The sequence below is a fragment of the Podarcis gaigeae genome (assembly GCF_964106915.1).
Source record: "Podarcis gaigeae genome assembly, chromosome: 3".
Taxonomy (NCBI): domain Eukaryota; kingdom Metazoa; phylum Chordata; class Lepidosauria; order Squamata; family Lacertidae; genus Podarcis; species Podarcis gaigeae.
In genome coordinates this window covers 97100948-97120782 of record NC_139680.1, presented here as the reverse complement: position 1 = coordinate 97120782, position 19835 = coordinate 97100948, and the positions used below count along the sequence as shown (strand labels likewise).

General features: G+C 44.9%; 1 long non-coding RNA gene across 1 annotated transcript; it reads right to left on the bottom strand.

Moving 5' to 3' along the window:
• Window positions 1–1121: 1121 nt before the first annotated feature.
• On the bottom strand, window positions 1122–18548 carry LOC310842210. Its single transcript, XR_014563001.1, has 4 exons — window positions 18517–18548; window positions 2659–2759; window positions 1964–2088; window positions 1122–1257 (listed from the first exon to the last, which is right to left on the bottom strand). It is a non-coding gene; the product is annotated as an uncharacterized lncRNA (long non-coding RNA).
• Between the last annotated feature and the right edge of the window lie 1287 nt (window positions 18549–19835).

The following is a 19835-nucleotide window of genomic DNA, read 5'->3' as shown; positions in this document are numbered from 1 at the left end:
TGTCATTAACCAGCGACCCCTGGCTTGGAAAATGTCGCGTGGAAAGGCTCGAAGCGTGCACGACGAACGCGGGCACATGACTCGTGTGCATGCTCGTGCTAACGGGGCGCGGGGAAAGATGGGCAGAGAGGAGGCGGGGACTCGAGGGGAATTTAAGGCACGGGCAATGGGTTTTGGGTTGGGGGAGGCGGGGGCCATGCCTCACACATAAGGGCCTGCAGATGTATGCCCTGTGAGGGTTGGGGTTCAAGGGGGGGGGGAGAAGCTTGTTTGCTCAAGGTTTAAGGAGCAAAGACATTGGGGTTTTTTGGCGGGGTTGGGGGGTGGACAGGCGAGGTTGGAGTGGATGTGGGAGGGCCGGGAAGTGAAGTGGGTCTGAAAACCGTGTGTTAATTTGGAAATGCAGCTTTCAAAACATTTGACTGTGTGTGTACATAAATACATATTTCATTTTATTTGTATGCCACTTTTCCGTAGTTAAAACTATGCTCCAGGCATGAAATAAAATCACAAACAAACATTTTTGTTGTTGTTTAGTCGTGTCCGACTCTTCGTGACCCCATGGACCAGAGCATGCCAGGCACTCCTGTCTTCCACTGCCTCCCGGAGTTTGGTCAAACTCATGCTGGTAGCTTTGAGAACACTGTCCAACCATCTCGTCCTCTGTCGTCCCCTTCTCCTTGCGCCCTCCATCTTTCCCAACATCAGGGTCTTTTCCAGGGAGTCTTCTCTTCTCATGAGGTGGCCAAAGTATTGGAGCCTCAGCTTCACGATCTGTCCTTCCAGTGAGCACTCAGGGCTGATTTCCTTCAGAATGGATATGTTTGATTTTGCAGTCCATGGGACTCTCGAGTCTCCTCCAGCACCATAATTCAAAAGCATCAATTCTTTATGGACCAGCTTCCACTTCCATACATCACTGCTGGGAAAACCATAGCTTTAAATATATGAATGAGCCTGGATAGCTCAGTTGGTTAGACCATGGTGCTGATAACACCAAGGTTGCAGGTTCGATCTCTGTATGGACCAGCTGCATATTCCTGCATTGCAGGGGGTTGGACTAGATGGTCCTCAGGGTCCCTTCCAACTCTACAGTTCTATGATTCTATGACCTTTGTCTCTGCTTTTTAAAATGCTGTCTAGGTTTGTCATTGCTTTTCTCCCAAGAAGCAAGCATAGCAATAAGCAATAAAAGATTCCTGCATTGCAGGGGTTTGGACCCTCAAGAGTCCCTTCCAACTGGACAGTTTTGTGATTCTATCAAAACATCAAAAAGTACACAAGTAAATTGAATCAATTTCCTCATAAAAATAAATTATAAAATAAAGGTACAAAAATTGATATAAACAACGGCAGCAGCAACAACATCCAACACCTCCTCCCCAATACCGCAACCCAGTAGCCTCAGTTTTTGTAGCTTCAGTCAGGGCCCAGCTTTCCCAGGCCAGGTGGGAAAAGGCCTGCAAGGCAGGAAACAGTTCTTCCAGGACTTGCACCCTTAGGTCTCTAAGCACATTGATTATAATCAATAAGTTATTTATACAGCAATGCCTCCACAGTACTCTATTCCCCTTCCTACCCAGTTTTTGATCCCCCCCCCCCCCCCGACAAAACATTTCCTTGACACCAACTGCTTGAGATCCTACTTAGGGGTTTTGTTTGTACCTTTGCAAACCTAGAAGGTTTCACCTAATATGCTGATATCTCTGTCTAGTGTGTGAACTGTGGTGTTTGGTCACATAAGCAACAGCACTCTTCAGAAATAGAAGGAACACTTAACAATCTCTGTTTAACTGATCTTGCATATGTGCATTTTGTTTTAGGGAATGCCTCCGATTAGGGTTGCCATATTTTGAAGAGCAACAAAGAGGACGCTATGATGGCCATTCAAAGCAATTTGTCTCAAATTTTACCTCTGAAAAAGAGGACACATGGTAACCCTAAATATTAGATAAGAATTTACATTTCAATTCCATGTAGTCTTGGGAAGAAATGTTGGTTGTCATACCAGTCTGAGACGTGAGCTCTCCTCCTCAGGCACTGAAATTGGCCAAGAACACTGCTTTGCAGAGCAATTAACATAAAGATCTGGCAGTGGAAAAGATAAGGAAGTGTGTTAAAAATCTCTACAATGAAAGAGGAAAACAAAATGGCTGCCACATTGCTAAAGGCCCAGAATGAAGTCCACAAGCGGGACACGAAGGCAATCACACTTCCCATTGTCGCTCCCTCAACAACTAATACTCTGATGCAAATTGCATCTGAAACACGACTTTCTTGAGGTGGTCTTATCTTGAACCACTGTAATCTGGGGAAGGGCTATAGCTCATTAGCATAGGACATGCTTTACATGCAAGCAGCTGAATACCTGGCACTTCCAGGGGTGGGAAAGACTCCCATTTGACACCTTGGAGAGCTGCTGCCAATACTGAACTTGAATAATTATAATAATATCCCGCCCATCTGACTGGGTTGCCCCAGCCACTCTGGGTGGCTTCTGACAGATATAAAAGCACAATAAAACATCGACATTAAAACACTTCTTTATGCAGGGCTGCCTTCAGATGTATTCTAAAAGTCAGATAGTGGTTCATTTCCTTAACATCTGCCAGGAGGATGTTCTACAAGGCAGGAGCCACCACCAAGAAGTCCCCGTACCTTACTTGCTGTAATTTCACTACTCGCAGTGAAGGAACCGCCAGAAGGCCCTCAGAGCTGGACCAATGGTCTGCCTCCATATATAGTAACGTCTTCTGTTCCTGTCACAGAAAAAAACCCGGCAGCATTATGTCTATGAAGCCACAGGCATGGACGGTGTTAATGCACTCCTCAACAATGACACAGCTGAATGCATACCATTTCCCGCCTACTACCGTAATAGGGCTATTTGACCCTCCCAAACTCACAGCACTAGCCTATGCATGCCACTTCGCTCAGAAATAATTCCCATTGAATTCAAGGGTAGTGTAATAGAACTGAAGCTTTAGAGCTGTTCTGTTTCGGTGTCCCAACTGTGAGTCACTTGACTGCCAGCTGTGAAAAGTAATCCATGTGGCTAGCATTGTGCACAGTGATTCATGAGGTAGGATCTTGGCTGCAGAACTACATGATACTGTTCATTTGTTAAAGGTACAACATGAGACTCCCCTGTTGTCTGTGCTGTGAGACACTGCATTGTACATGTCTCTTCACTGGGGCTTTCTTCCAGGTGTGTGCCTTAGGCTGCAATTCTGCACACAGTTACCTGGCAGGAAGTCTCATTATTAGACAGTGCACTGTAATACGGCTACTTTGGGGAGCTGGCTGGAGGCTGCTGATACAGGATACCCAGATACAAACACTTATTTCAGGATCTAGCCAGCTGTAGAAGCAGTGAACTGCTGATTGTCTTTTGCCACGTATTTCCATTGACACACAACTCTTCATACAAAATCAGAGCAGTTCACAGATGCCAGTGTAAACTACACAAAGACTTTGATTTGTGAAGTAATAAAGCACCCTTCAAAACGTTCTTCCTCTTCCTGTGTCAGAACAGCCGGAGCAGCTGAAGACACCCATCATTTTCAAAAAGCATCCACTGTATCTTGTGTCACATTTTTCACGTACTAGTAGCGGTTTTTGAATTATTTAGGTCTTTGGGGATATTAAATTTATCTTTTTTAAAACAAAGCAAAACATTTTTATTTGCAAATTGACTTTTTTTTTTAACCTATCATTTATCCAAGAAGTTTCATAAGGTGATATATACCAGGAGTTTAAATTGCATAGTGAATAATCCCCACAAACATATAAACACGGAAAAGACATAAATTATTAACAAACATTAAATATGCCCAATTAAATGTCGTCAAAACTTAACAATTGCGCATTTTGTCATGCTCTGTTTACCACATGCTTACAAAGGCTGCGGCACAATCCAATCCAGATGGTCGCGTTACAGATGCATTAAAACAGACATGATATTGAAGTCTGCTCATTAGCACATAGTGCTTGCCAAAACCTTAGGTAGAGCACTTGATTATAATAAAAGACCAAGCTGTCCTTTCACAGCAATACTGTGGCAGTGATGAAAGAAACTTAACTTGCAATACCTAGCTATTTACTGTGGAGTTACAGAAATTTTTAAAAAGAGAGAGAGAATGCAATCAATTTTTAAAGAGATTTATCTGAAGATCATAGTGTTGGAAGTGGCCTGAGTGCACCATTTAATAGTACAACCAACAAGCATCCACAACAGATGCCCAGCTTCTGTTCGGCAAACAGGGATGACAAATCTGTGGTCCTTCGGATGTTGTCAGGCTATAACCCTCATCATCCCTGACCGTAGTCCCTGCTGGCTGGGGCAGATGTGAGTTGGAGTCCAACAACTTCTGGAGGGCCAGAGATTAGGCAGCCATAATCGAGGTCTTTTTCCTAAAGTTGAACTACGATCTTCCCTTCTGTAATTTAAGCCTAATAAATCAAATCCTGTCCTCTGGGGTAGCAAGAGACAAATCTTTGCCCTATTCTGTGTGACAGCCCATCGTATTTGAAGGATACTATCGCTGCGCCCACCTTCCCAAGTCTTCTCCAGACTAACTAGTTTGATTATAAAATTTCTATACCACTCAATATATTAAAAGTATCTCCAAGTGGTGAACAAAAAACTGAAGCAACAGAGACAAACCAAATATCACAAGAATACAGTTATATATGTTAGGGGTGTTAGGGGAGGGGTAGTCCCTATGGTGGGGGAACACGTCATGCTTTCTCTCCCTCTCGGCAAACGAGAAGCAAATGTTACCCGCAACACTTACCAAGTTCCCTTTCCTCTCCCATATAACATGCAGAAACCATTACTGTTTATTTTTAAGTTACTTTTTTACCTTCTCTTCACCATAATATCACAGGGTAGGTTACAGCAATTTGAAAATAGATGATTAAAATCAGTTAAAATTACAGTCAAAAGAACAGAGTCTGTCCTCCTGTCTTTCTCTCTCTCTACCTATATCTCCCATGTGTCAAAAGCCAGGGAAAGAGGTGCATCTTCAATGATGAAGGTGCCAGATGTTCATCTGTGGGGAGGAAATCCCACAACTTAAGGGCTGTCAGAAAAAAACGCCCTGTCCTGGGCTGCCAGCCCATGAATGTCTGAGGGCCATGAAAACTACCAGGAGACCTTGGATTGAACCTAGAACCTTTTGCATGCAAAGCATGTTCTCAACCACTGAGCTGCAGCCCTTCTCCTAATGCACATTTCTAAGCATACAGCCAACATGTGCCAGAGAGGCAGCAGTCAACTGCACACATCAGCTGCATGGCCATAAGGAGAAGTGCAAAACTGAAAAGCTGGCGAAATTTCCAGGCCCCAGACAGGAAGGGAAACCCTGCTTCCCAACCATTGCCGCAACCCAGTTTCTAGACATGCCCCTTTGTCGCAGTCCAGTTTTGGTGCTGACCTTTAAAGCCCTAAACGGCCTCGGTCCAGTATATCTGAAGGAGCGTCTCCACCTCCATCGTTCTACCCGGACACTGAGGTCCAGCACCGAGGGCCTTCTGGCGGTTCCCTCACTGCGAGAAGCCAAGTTACAGGGAACCAGGCAGAGGGCCTTCTCGGTAGTGGCCTCCCGACCTGTGGAACGCCCTCCCACCAGATGTCAAAGAGAACAACAACTACCAGACTTTTAGAAGACATCTGAAGGCAACCCTGTTTAGGGAAGCTTTTAATGTTTGATGTATTGCAGTATTTTAATAATTTTTTTTGGAAGCCACCCAGAGTGCTCAGGGAAGCCCAGCCAGATGGGCGGGGTATAAATAAATTATAATTATAATTATAATTATTAAGAGATGATCCTGGTTCCTGGGCCCTTTTTTGCATTCTGCTCCCAAAGCTGTTCTTGTTCTTGTTCTTATTTATTTAATTCATTACCTGCCCTTCCCCCATCAGGCGGGTTACAATAAGTTAAAATTCAGTGTTAAAAACAGTGTGAAACAAATTGCCGTCACAGGAATGGGGCAGGCACTGAAAACACATGTCTTGAGTTTCAAAAGCCCTGGAGAAAGAGGTGGGTCTTCAGCATATAGTGGAAACTATATACAGTGGTACCTCAGGTTAAGAACTTAATTCGTTCTGGAGCTCCGTTCTTAACCTGAAACTGTTCTTAACCTGAGGTACCACTTTAGCTGATGGGGCCTCCCGCTGCCACCGCGCCACCACTGCGCGATTTCTGTTCTCATCCTGAAGCAAAGTTCTTAACCCAAGGCACTATTTCTGAGTTAGCGGAGTTTGTAACCTGAAGTGTCTGTAACCTGAAGCATCTGTAACCCGAGGTACCACTGTACTGAAAATGACAGACTTGCCTCTGTGAGGAGGGAATTCCACAGCCTAGGGGCTGCCACAGAGAATGCCATCTCCAGCACCCTGAACCTTTGAGGGCAGGAGAACTACTAAGAGGGTACAGATGGCATCACTTGATGTCATCAACTTGAGTTGGGGAGGCAGGAGAGCACATCATCTGGCAATGGTATGTCTTGAGTTTAATTACAACATCCTGTTGGACAGAAGAGGGGAACTTGACATGAGGCTTGTTTTCATCAGCTGCTCCATGTTTTGGGTAACATAGCTTGTCTCTTGGTGACCTGCCTCGCAGGGGTGGTGTGAGAGAAAATATAAAGATGAGAAGATTATATATATATATATATATATATATATATATATATATATATATATTGCAGGTTTTGGTGTCCTCGGGTGTCTTCCCGTGTAAAAGTTGGGGTGTCTAGGCGACGTTTCGACGAGGTCTCACTCGTCATCTTCAGGCTGGTGCTTTCGGCTTCTTGTTACTGGAACAGAGCGGGATCTCAATGTTTGAGTTCCTATAAATACTGTAGAGGGGGTGTGGTGTCTAGCCTCCAATGTTCTGGGCAGAGAGGAAGTTCCCAGGCTAGTGTGCCTTTTCTTCTTTTGTTCCTTAATTACTTGAGAGATACCTTGAGTGATTTCTTGAGTGATATCCTGAGTACCACTTAGGTGGGTCATTAGGTGTGGATTAGTTGCTAAAGTCTTTGTGTCTTGACCTCTTGAACTTTGTGAAGAGTTTTCCTGAGAAGATGGCTGTATTGCACTTAGTTGTGCTTTGGCTTGGCTTCGTGTATAGGGGCGAGCTGTGGTTTTGTGGCTTGTGTCAGCCAGATCTGTGTAGGGATTGCAGGGGGGTGCAGCATCCGGAGGTGCCACCATGGATTGGCTACTGGATGGTGTCAGTAATTCATCTGTGGAGAGGGTCTGGGTTTGGGTCTGGTGTGGTTGATTGGTGTTGGCGTTCTGTGTGCCTCTGGATCTGGTGTCAGTTTTTGTGGGGAGGGCTAATTTCCAGATGTCAGGCAAGCGGGATGTGTCGTCACGCTTGTTCATGTTGTGAGGGTGTTTCTCTATCTCGATGGCTTCCATGATTATTCTCTTGTGGTGATGTTCCGTGTTAAAGAGCAATTTGGAATCTGCAAAATTAATTTCGTGTCCTGTTTCTTTCATGTGTTGGAAAAGAGAGGAAGTTTTTTCTTCTTTTTTGACGGCATTCTTGTGTTCTGCGATACGTGCATTTATTCGTCTGTTTGTTTGTCCAATGTACGTGGCTGGGCAGACTTTGCAGGGTATTTCATAGATCCCTTGGTTTTCCAACTGGATTTTATCCTTGGGGTTTCTGAGGATATTGGCTATTTTTTGGTTGGTGCAAAAGGCTGTTTTGATATTGTGTTTATGGAGGATTTTGCTAATTTTATCTGTAGTGCCCTTGATATAAGGAAGGAGGGCCATGCCATTGTTTTCTTCTGTGTCTTGGTTTTTGGGGGGTGTTTCCTTTTGGATTAGCTTCGTAATCCTGTTTTGCTGGTATCCATTGGCAATTAACACATTTGAGAGATTCTGTAACTCAGTTGTCAAGTGGTCTTTGTCAGCCAGGCGTTTGGTTCTGGAGATGAGGACACACTATCTACCAGAAAAAAACACACACCAACCGCTACTTACATGCACAATCACACCACCACCCTGCACAAATAAACTCCGTAGCCAAGACTCTCATCTCCAGAACCAAACGCCTGGCTGACAAAGACCACTTGACAACTGAGTTACAGAATCTCTCAAATGTGTTAATTGCCAATGGATACCAGCAAAACAGGATTACGAAGCTAATCCAAAAGGAAACACCCCCCAAAAACCAAGACACAGAAGAAAACAATGGCATGGCCCTCCTTCCTTATATCAAGGGCACTACAGATAAAATTAGCAAAATCCTCCATAAACACAATATCAAAACAGCCTTTTGCACCAACCAAAAAATAGCCAATATCCTCAGAAACCCCAAGGATAAAATCCAGTTGGAAAACCAAGGGATCTATGAAATACCCTGCAAAGTCTGCCCAGCCACGTACATTGGACAAACAAACAGACGAATAAATGCACGTATCGCAGAACACAAGAATGCCGTCAAAAAAGAAGAAAAAACTTCCTCTCTTTTCCAACACATGAAAGAAACAGGACACGAAATTAATTTTGCAGATTCCAAATTGCTCTTTAACACGGAACATCACCACAAGAGAATAATCATGGAAGCCATCGAGATAGAGAAACACCCTCACAACATGAACAAGCGTGACGACACATCCCGCTTGCCAGACATCTGGAAATTAGCCCTCCCCACAAAAACTGACACCAGATCCAGAGGCACACAGAACGCCAACACCAATCAACCACACCAGACCCAAACCCAGACCCTCTCCACAGATGAATTACTGACACCATCCAGTAGCCAATCCATGGTGGCACCTCCGGATGCTGCACCCCCCTGCAATCCCTACACAGATCTGGCTGACACAAGCCACAAAACCACAGCTCGCCCCTATACACGAAGCCAAGCCAAAGCACAACTAAGTGCAATACAGCCATCTTCTCAGGAAAACTCTTCACAAAGTTCAAGAGGTCAAGACACAAAGACTTTAGCAACTAATCCACACCTAATGACCCACCTAAGTGGTACTCAGGATATCACTCAAGAAATCACTCAAGGTATCTCTCAAGTAATTAAGGAACAAAAGAAGAAAAGGCACACTAGCCTGGGAACTTCCTCTCTGCCCAGAACATTGGAGGCTAGACACCACACCCCCTCTACAGTATTTATAGGAACTCAAACATTGAGATCCCGCTCTGTTCCAGTAACAAGAAGCCGAAAGCACCAGCCTGAAGATGACGAGTGAGACCTCGTCGAAACGTCGCCTAGACACCCCAACTTTTACACGGGAAGACACCCGAGGACACCAAAACCTGCATTCCTGTACCCGTGAAAATCTACGAAAGCATATATATATATATATATATAAAATCTGTAAGCATATGAGTACATGGATTGATCCACAATTAGAAGGTCATCAACAGACTCAGCAGATATGTGTATTCAAACTCACTGATTATGATAGGGAAGTCTCTGGCTGATTATCAATGAGGGTGGTTTTTTTAATCAAAGTTGACACTGAGCATTCAGGACGCAATGAATTGTGTGCAGGTACCAAGATACAAGTACTAAGCAATTATCAGCTGTGTTTACTGCAAGTTAATTGTACAGCTGCTGAAGGACAAGTTCCAGCTTGCTAATCTATTTTAAAAAGGAGAGAGAGAAAAGAGCTTGAGGAAAAAGAACTGAAGTAGTTCATCTGCATGCAGATTAGATCTAAAACTCACCCACATGTTGTGGAACTCCCATGGACAAAACTGCTTTATGACTAATCTAGTTTCTACTTATCAGCTGAACAGTAGTGGCCTGTTAAGTTCGAGGCAAAATGGGTCAGCAGGACTCATCGCAAGTGAGTTAATTATTTGCTGATGTTATTTTAAGTTATTAAAATATTAACCTTGGCACAATTTTTCAGTTTGTTATTTGTTCACATGCTAGCGGATCTCAGTATTACAGTACAGACAAGGCTCCCAAAGCAGCTTACAACAAATCAATATGCAACGATAATTAACAATGCTAAAAATGATTTGAAGTTCCACTGGCAAAAAGATCAAAGGTCACAGTATTTAAAAGCCAGCAATTACAAAACTTAAAAACCCTTACACTGCAATCCTATACGTATCTACTCAGAAGTAGGTCTAAGTCCCTTTGCGTTCAGTGGGACTTAGTTTCAGATAAGTGTACACAGGATTGCAGCCTTAATTCATTAAGCTAAACGTACATCCGGATTCATACTTCCAATAATCCCTCTGAACGCAACACTGTTCAAGTCCATCTAACACAACATTTTAATTCTGGGGGCATTGGTGTCCCATTCTAGGTATTTCTGTGATCGTACCACACATTGGGACTGACCTGTCAAACTTTCACATCATTTTCTAAGACAGCAATGGGCATCTGTGTCCATACAGATAACATTGGACTACAACTCCCATTAGCCCCAGGCAGCATGGCCAGCAGTCAGAGGTGTTAGGAGCCATAGTCCAAGGTCATCCAGATGATCACAGATCCCCCCATCCCAGTCTTAGGAGGAGAGGCCTTGAGTTCAGTCTCTGTTCCCTAATAAAATAATGTCATCATGGCCTGAGGCTCCACTAAATAATCATTATCCTGGGAATCTCATAAACATTTGCCTTATTATTGTAGTACAGTGGTACCTTGGGTTACATACACTTCAGGTTACATACGCTTCAGGTTACAGACTCCACTAACCTAGAAATAGTGCTTCAGGTTAAGAACTTTGCTGCAGGATAAGAACAGAAATCGTGCTCCAGCGGCGCAGCAGCAGCAAGAGGCCCCATTAGCTAAAGTGGTGCTTCAGGTTAAGAACAGTTTCAGGTTAAGAACGGACCTCCGGAACGAATTAAGTACCTAACCCGAGTTACCACTGTACAGCAGAAAACTCTGAGGGTTCAATGCAGTGCTATTTTTCTAGAAAAAGAGGTGCCAGAACTCACCACAAACACTTCCCTTGTTCACTTATAATGGCAATGGCACCCATCTGAGAAGTGCTGGAACAGAGTTCCAGCAAGTTCCAACTGAAAAATGAAGCATGGACAGCTTCATTTTACTACAGAATGCTGACAACCATCTCTTGACATTTTCATGAATGGCTTCTTGCAAATCTTGGCATTGCCCACACTCCTTCTAGGTCTCTGTAAACAGCCATCGACTTTGCTAATCTCCGGTGTGGGAAGTTGGAATGGCAGCATTCCAGGTGTTGGGTCTTGGCCCACATTCAGAACTTTGGAGAAGGTGATATCATCGGTTGTTCCACTTGCTGGCACAGAGCCACTGCCCCAAGTGATTCGTTCTCAGCAGCACGGTGCCCAAGACAGTCTGTGAATGGTCTGATTTAATACCAGACTACACCACAACGTAGTTTGCTGATGGGGACTGGATAATGCATATCTGATTTCTGAATAACATTTTGAAAGGCATTTGTCATCAGGGCTTCCCTTCAGAATGATAAGGTTTTGCCTGGCTTCAGCTTTCTCTGCATGCAGGTTGCTCCCATGGCTAGTTTTTGAAGCCGTGTGCCTGTGACGTTAGCCACAATCTGTATCAGTCCTGTACAAATACCACGGTTTTATGCATTTTCTGCCTCCCTCAAACCAGCTTAAATCCAGCTAGAAAACCTAAGCTGCATTCACTTTGTGCTTAAGCCTGGTGCATATATTTGAGACAGTCACTGCACATGTGCAGATGGGTGTGCATGCACAGACAAAAGCTTTGTTAATTGGAATTCTAGGGAAGTTGCAGGGGCAGGGAAACAAGAAAGATCATGCACATCGGGCGAGTACATCCCTGCTCCCTCACTGATGTGCACAACACTGTGCAAATGTGGCTTGAAATGCTGTGGTGGAAAACAACCTTGCTGCATTTTAAGCCATTAGTGTGTGCGCACTCAGAGAGCTGAACTACATGTGATGCTAAATGGATCATTAGAAACTAAATTAGGTTTTTAAAAATGTAATAATAGGCATTGGAGATGGGGGGAGGAATTTTCATTGGGACCACAAGAGTGGGGAGATTTAACCATTCCATTCTCTGCCTCAATCCTGATTAAAATTTCCCATGTGCTGCTGCCAGCCTTAGGGAGCAAAGCTCCCATGGGCAGCAATGGGATATTTATTTCTTAGGCAAATACCAGTGCATGGGGCAATTATTGGTGGGCACAACTGGGAAAGCAAGAATCAAATCTTGTATCTGTGCATGCTGCTGTCCTGATTAACCCCACCCCAACTGGCTTTAAAATACCACCACTTAACATAGGACAATTCCAGGCAGTACAGTGGTACCTCAGGTTACATACGCTTCAGGTTACAGACTCCGCTAACCTAGAAATAGTACTTCGGGTTAAGAACAGAAATCGTGCTCCGGCGGCGGCGCAGCAGCAGTGGGAGGCCCCATTAGCTAAAGTGGTGCTTCAGGTTAAGGACAGTTTCAGGTTAAGAACGGACCTCTGGAACGAATTAAGTATTTAACCCGAGGTACCACTGTATTTATTGTGGGGTCGATGCTGCTCAGACATGCCAGGTTGTTGTTTTTTGCATCAACCAATGCAAATGCCAGAGAGAAAAAGAAATGATATTGTCATCAAAATGACAGCCTGTATCCCCACCCCCTTCAGTCCAGATCTACTCTTTCCAGCAGTGGCATAGTCTGGGTTGCCTGTGCCCAGGGCCACACAGAGGGTGGACGGGGTGGGAGGGATGGAAACGGATGGAGTACACATGCACATTCAATTGCCTAATGGCGTCCGCATCACCCAGCAGATCGCAGACACAGAGAAAAGAAAAGAAGAGTTGTCCTGTTGTCTGGAGAGGCCACTTCCTGTTTCACATGTAAAAGCTGTTTTCATTGGAGCTCAGCGACGGAAGCACACAGCTGTACTGAGGCGGCACCAGAGTGTTGAAATTTTGTGCCCCTAACAATGTTACACCCAGGGCAAGCGTCCCTGTGCCCCCTCATGCTATGCCACTGAAACATAGCTGTCAACTTTCCCCTTTTCTTGTGAGGAATCCTATTCGGAATAAGGGAATTTCCCTTAAAAAAGGAAAACGTTGACAGCTATGCACTGAAATTCAAAAAGTTTTTTAAAATTATTTTTTAAAAAGAGCCAATACTTGCAATACGTGAACGACCCATTTGTAATATTAAGCCTTGTGTCCGGAAGTGCTTCTAGTTTCTAATGACACATTTAGCACCATGTTTATTATTTATGAGGCTTTGTAGTTTCTTGTCACAAGCGTCTCAAGGTGACACAAATAATAGTAAAAATACAGTATGCAACCTTTAAAAGCACAGTGATTTAAAAGGACGCACAATAGAAGGTAACCAAACCATATAAACCAGTGGTGTCCAAACTTTTTTCAAAGAGGGCCAGATTTGATGAAGTGATGAAGTGAAGGGCTGTGAGGGCCAACTAGGAAATAAACTGCTGCAGGGGCCGGATTAAACCAACCAGTGGGCCAGATTAGGCCCCCGAAATGGATTTTGGACATGCCTGATATAAGCAGTCCCTACATTCACTAACATAGGTCTAACCATCACAGTCTTCGGGGCACCAGATAAATGCCTGGGAGAAGAGAAATGCCTTTGCCTGGTGCCAAAAATAGATCAGTGCCAGCAAGCCTCCCTGCAGAGAGCATTCCATAGAGGGGGCCACTCCTGAAAAGACCAAACTAGACATGATGTCATTGGTGTCAAATTAGCCTTGTGTGTTGTGATTGTAGTGGGGGGGGAGTTGGCTCAAGGTCATAGTGTGGGGAGAGGGCACTTTGATGCTACTGAGGCCCTGATCCACCTGTTGTTGCCTTTTTTAAGTGATTGTACAAGGCCCAATAACACCATGTTGACTTTCCCACTTTATCAAAGCCTTCAGTGCATCTCTGGGTTATAACCTAGCAACTTTCCCCTTGCCATTTCACATTTAGCTGTGGCTCTCCACACGTCAGCATCTACTGCTTAAGGTGTCACTGCCGGCTCTGAACTGCAGCAAACAGAGGAAGCATCTTGTTCAAAAGCAACACTGCTGATTTCTCCTCTCTAGCAGGACCTCTGGGAGAGGAGTGGTGTCAGCATCTAGGAAATAGCTATGCCACGATGCTACAATTATTTGCAATTATTATAAATCACAAAGGCCTCACCCAGCAACTGGGCTTCTGAAAATACTGCATACAGATTGAGTTTGGCATACTTGGAAGAAATTCTAATCTGTTCATCTGGAAAGCTTGATGAACCACAGCCTTGTTTCCACACATCATACATAATATGGGATGCTCGCAAATGGTACACTAGGATTTGTTTGCATCCTGCCTTTCTCCTCCAAAACAGGTTGCTCGGGTGGCTAATGAGGTATAAAACAACAACAAAAATTGAAAACAAATAATTAAAACAATGACCAAGGCTGCTTCCAGATTAGAGCTTAATACTGTAAACTAGTCGTTGAGATAATCTGGCAACAGGCTTCTAAAAATCCAGGTTAAAGTTACTTTGACACTTGAAGCAGAAAGTCTCACAAGTGTCCTTCACCTTTCCTTGTACTAAAAATGCAATAGCAATGCATTAAATAAGAATGCATTAAATAACTAGCACTTTCCAGCCTTTCAAGAAACCCCAAAATGGCCACTTAGGGCTGCCACTTCACTTCCTAATGGTAGAGCCGGCCTTCAGAGTCTAAAGTGTAGAAGATTGAGAAGAGGAAAGAAGGGACCAGGGCAGAAAGGTCTCCACTTGGCCAGTTGAGCCTCCAGTATTGGGGACAGTGTATCTCTTAATGCCAGGCGCAAGGCTTATCGAAACTTCATGCCCTGTAGGCTTGTTTCATTTTGTTCAGGTGGCTTCAGAATCAAAGGGTTGCATTCCATGTAGCACCACGTCGGGGTCCCATCAGTGCAAGGATTACGGCTAGTGCAATGGGACTCCCCCCTCTTTTCCCCCTGCGCACCCCTTAAAGCTTTTCTAGGGCTTCCCCTGATACCCCTGCAAGGTACAGAGCATGCAGGGCATTCCACTACATTCGTGGTAATCCTTGTGCTTGGAGGAGGAATTAGTAGAATACTGCCCAAAACCTTTTGGCTATGCTCAGACCGAATATAGTGCAGGGGTGAAGAACCTCAGCCCTGAGCCCTGAATGTCATCCTCCAGGCCTCTCTAACCAGCCTTGCTCCTGCTCTCTCAGTTGTTTTTGGCTGGCTGGAGTCTTTGAAGAACAGTGATCACATCTCTCGCTTGCCTGAATGGAGAAGTGTTGTTTGCAAGTGTGTGGGTGTAGAAACCTCAAGACTTTTGTGTGGGTGCAGCAGAGATTACTGTACGGAGGAAATCATCACCCTGGTCTGTTTGCCCTTCCCGTCACCAGCATGTGGGCTGTAAGAAGGATCTTACGCACCCCTGTCCTATAGGGTCACGCAGCTTTGAGTCGCTTCCTTTTTGAAACAAATAGCTTCATTGGAAAATGATGAGGCAACAAGTTGTGATGCCTTCAGTTGCGGCACTTGCTGCTGGAAGTTTAAACGACAGAGTGCACCCTGATCCACAGAGGCTGACTCTAAGTCTCAGCCATCCTGCAGGATAGAAAAATAAATGATACAGAACAGTTGGAAAAGAGCAGTTATCAATATGGGATGTGTCCTTTTCTCACATCCATCCCTTGTTGTCCTTGTCATTTCCTTTCCTCCTCCACCCCATGTTGAAATGTGTATTGTAAGCTGCTCAGGGCAAGAATTGTTATTCGGGGGAAATCAAATGGTAACCGAGGCTCTCACACTTGGAGACACACCTGCCAATTACACCTCATGCGTTTCCAAGGAACCACCAGTGTAACACTGCTGCACCCACAGGAAACACAATTCCTGCCTAAAGACCCAATTAAGACATACTGCTGCTGCTGCTGCTGCTGCTGCTGCTCCAATAAAAGAGATGTTTGATTTGGTAACAGGAGTATAGGAATCTGCCATACATAAGTGATCTAGCTAGCTTAATAGTGTCTACACTATCTGGCAACTGCTCTCCAGCTTGGACAGGAGTCTTTCTCAGCCCTAAGCGAAGACGACAGGCATTGAACCTGAGACCTTTTGCATGCAAGCTAATGCGCGCAAGGTCACAGACCTGTATTCTCTCCTTTCATTTGCATGGGCAAGTCCCAAATGAAAATAAGCTATTAGCCCAGGCACTCCACTCTCCCCATTATAAGAGGCTTAAGAAGAATCTGCTGGAGCAACCCGGCATCCTATTCTCACAGTGGCCAACCAGAGACTTAGAGGAAGCCTACAAGCTCCCTTATCACACTTTCCAGCAACTACTATCCAGAAGCATTCAGCCTCTGACAGTCTAGTACTCTTTTAAAGTTGGGGACCCTCACATCCTCCTGCAAGAGCAAGTTCCTCAGTTTATGCACTATGTGAAGAAGTATTTTCTATTGTCTGTACTGAACCATCCAACAGTTGGCTTCATGAGATGCCCATGAGTTCTAGCACAATGAGAGAGGGAAGAAAAACCCGTGTCTATTCACTTTCTCCATGTCTCGTATAGTTTTACACACTTCTATCATATCAACTCTGACTCGCCTTTTCTCTAAACCAAAAAGCCCGAATTTTGTACCCTATCCTCATAGGGAGCTGCTCCATCCTCTTCATCATTTTGGTTGCCTTTTTAGAAACCTTTCCCAACTCTATCCTTTTTGAGGTTTGGTGTCCTGATCCCCTGGCCTACCTGTCAGCCACTCAAGTGTGCCAAACACAAGTTCAAAAGCCAAGGGTTGATCAGCACCGGCAAAGTCTGAAATCCAAAGGCTGAAGGTCAGGAAATGAGGTTCAGGGCCAATCCAAGTCTGAAGTCAGGATACAGTCCAGCGTCAAGCCCAAAATACAGTCCCATGGAGGTCCAGGAGCACCCAAGTCAAGGTGCAGTTGAGCAGGGACAGCACCTCAGCTTTGCTGCCCTTTTATACTATGCCTGCTGATTTCAGCATCTGGGCTTGAGGAGGCATGTGACCTTCACCTTCTCCCAGCCTACTCCAACTGCGGAACCACTTACCTCCTCCCAGAACTAGCGAGCCCCACCTGGCCCACTGGTAAGTGTTGACATGCAGAGGGCCGGGAGGCCAGCTGGCTAGCCCCAGCTGGGCCGTCTCCTTCCAGCTGTCCCACTGCGAAGACCCATCGGCCTCTGCTCTGATGTAAATCAGCAACCCGGGCTTCAAAGCCAGGGCACACTATCAGCAGACTGAACTGCACACACAGAATAGGTGTGAGGCTTGTGAAAGCATACTACAACTACAGATTTATTAATCATAAATCAAGACAAAGAAACATGTCCTCTCTCTCTCTCTCTCTCTCTCTCTCTCTCTCTCTCTCTCTGTCTTTTCAGAAAGACTGGGAAAAGCAAAAAATTTACACACAGCAGAAGTTCCCAGCATGCTGTGCTGGAATGTAAACAGACATATGACACCTAACAGTTCCACATGTCTGCTCCTTAAGGTGGAATGGAAATTCTCAACAGTAAGCTGGGTTGTGGCCGCTTGCCTGCCTCTGCCTCTGCCTCTTGGAGCGCTCCACCCGCTGTTCCCTGTGCATCAGAGCCTGCATATATCTGGAGACAGGGGCCCCTCTGGCTCTGCGGAAGGGTCCTGTTGCTCCGGCTCCTGCGCATCGACCCCCATCCCCTCGTCCTCCTCGGTCCCCCTTTAAGTGCTTCCTACACCAACATCTCTTTCCCCATCCCTTGCTTGCCCTGGTGTGCCCCAGTGCTGTCTACACCCTCCCGGAAGCCCCTTCCTCCTCCCCATACTCCTGCCAGTTCAGGACACGAGGTGACCAGAGGTGTACAATTTAGTACCATCTGTCAACTTGGCTGCCATCACTGTTCCCCTGACTGTGCTTGTTAACTGGCTCATGAATGAGCTAGAGTGCGAACTCATTTGTGAAAATGTTAATAAGCCCGGTCCTAATAGAGGACTCCATTCTCTACATCCCTCCACTGGGAGAATTGTCCATACTGTATATTCCTACTGTCCACTTTCTGTTACTTAACCAGTTCCTGATCTACAAGTCAGGTGCTGGGGAGAGGTATTACCACTGGCGGGGGACAAGTCATGCATGGGGTAGTTTGTCTGCCTTTGGTCCTCATCCTGCACTCAGCTCTCACCCTGTGGCTCCTAGCCACATATCAGCATGCAACAGAAGCCACACCCTTGGAAATGGCTTTTAGGTGATGTATCTCAAACCCTTGGTGAGTTACGTTTTTCCCCTGCATGCAAAGATAGACTGCTGCGGATTGAACAGACAAGACCAGTAGTGTTAGAATCAACCCAGGATCATGGTTTGTCTTCTCCCAAACAAACCATAAGTGATAAGCCAATAACTAACCTTGATTACAGCTTATTGTTTGGAATGCAACAAACCCCCAAAATGAAACCATTGCTTAGTTTCTTGTAACTAAGTTTCTTGTAACCCAGAAGCAGCGGAATAACATAGCAGTTCTGCACCAGCACTCTTGTTCGTTCATGCTGAGTCATAGTTTGGCTTACCATGACATGTGAACCAACAGCTCTCAAGTTTTCAGACAGGAGACATGCCCTGTCCTACCAGGAGATGCCAGGATAGTTGGATGTTCAACAGAACGGTCGCCTGCTTGCGCTCAGATTGTGTTGCTGTTATTTGATTGCTGTATACAGTTTCCTATCTGGTTTCAGGAGGCACTGATTCTGTGACCATACTGCTACTGAGTGTCTCAGGTTCCTGTAACCTGTACACCAGGTTTGTCATTGATGTCTCTCGCAGGCTTTAATATTGCAACGTGGTACAAATGAGTCACGACTCAAAGCCCAGCCTGCTCCATCCTTGGGGCATAAATTATGTACTTGGTTTTGAGGAATTTTGAAGTGAAACAAAGAAGCCCGGTTTCAGAATGCATCGAGCCATTATTGCCACCATGGCGAAAAACACAGGAACATGGCGTATCATTTGTCTATCTGAACACTGCAAAGGGAAATTTATCTCTTATCTAGAAATATGACACCGATCCCATTCCTTTGCATCTGTTCTTGCTGTTGAGTTTGACAGATCATTTGCCAAGAAGATTGAACATACCAGCTAACAAGTACACACATGAACCTTTTGCAGAGAAAAGGGCTGGATTTCCTTGCCTAGAGGCTCAAACGTATTCAGTTAGGTCAATTTCCAGGTACAATTATTTCTCTGCCCATTGGGGTTTCATCTTGCCCCAAGGTTAGCAATGACTTACTAAAAAATAGATGAAGACCAAAAATGTAGAATGAGCCAGCCACCACAGATTGTAGTATCTTTTAAACGTTTCTGCTATAGGTCTGTGCTTAGAGATTGCTTTAGGTCTTTTCTTGAGGAGGTCCATCTTCTCTAGAATCATAGAATTGTAAGGGACCACAAGGGTCATCTAGTCCAACATCCTGCCAGGCAGGAATCTTTTGCCCAATGTGGTGCTCAAACCCACGATCCTGTGATGAAGAGTCTTGTATCCGGTATCTCGGGAGACAATGGAGGAGTGCATCTTTGGGGGTGAAGTCAAACCATTGGAGAGTTATAGAGCCTGCTATGGCTGTAAAGAATGATATGGAAGAGACATGTTTTGTGGCATCTGGGGAGGATGAAAGTGTCCGGTTGTGCTGCTGCAGATGCACCATGGCATTTCTTCTCTCTGTGCTTCTTCCAGCAGTCATTCCTCCTCCTCTGTGGATACACGACCTGATTCACTTTGATTGCTTTGTCAATGCTTGCCATTTGGTAATCCTTATGCAAATCATATCCAATAACTAATAATCTACCTGATTTTGTATAGCTTTTTATATATTATATTTTCCATTTTCTGTTT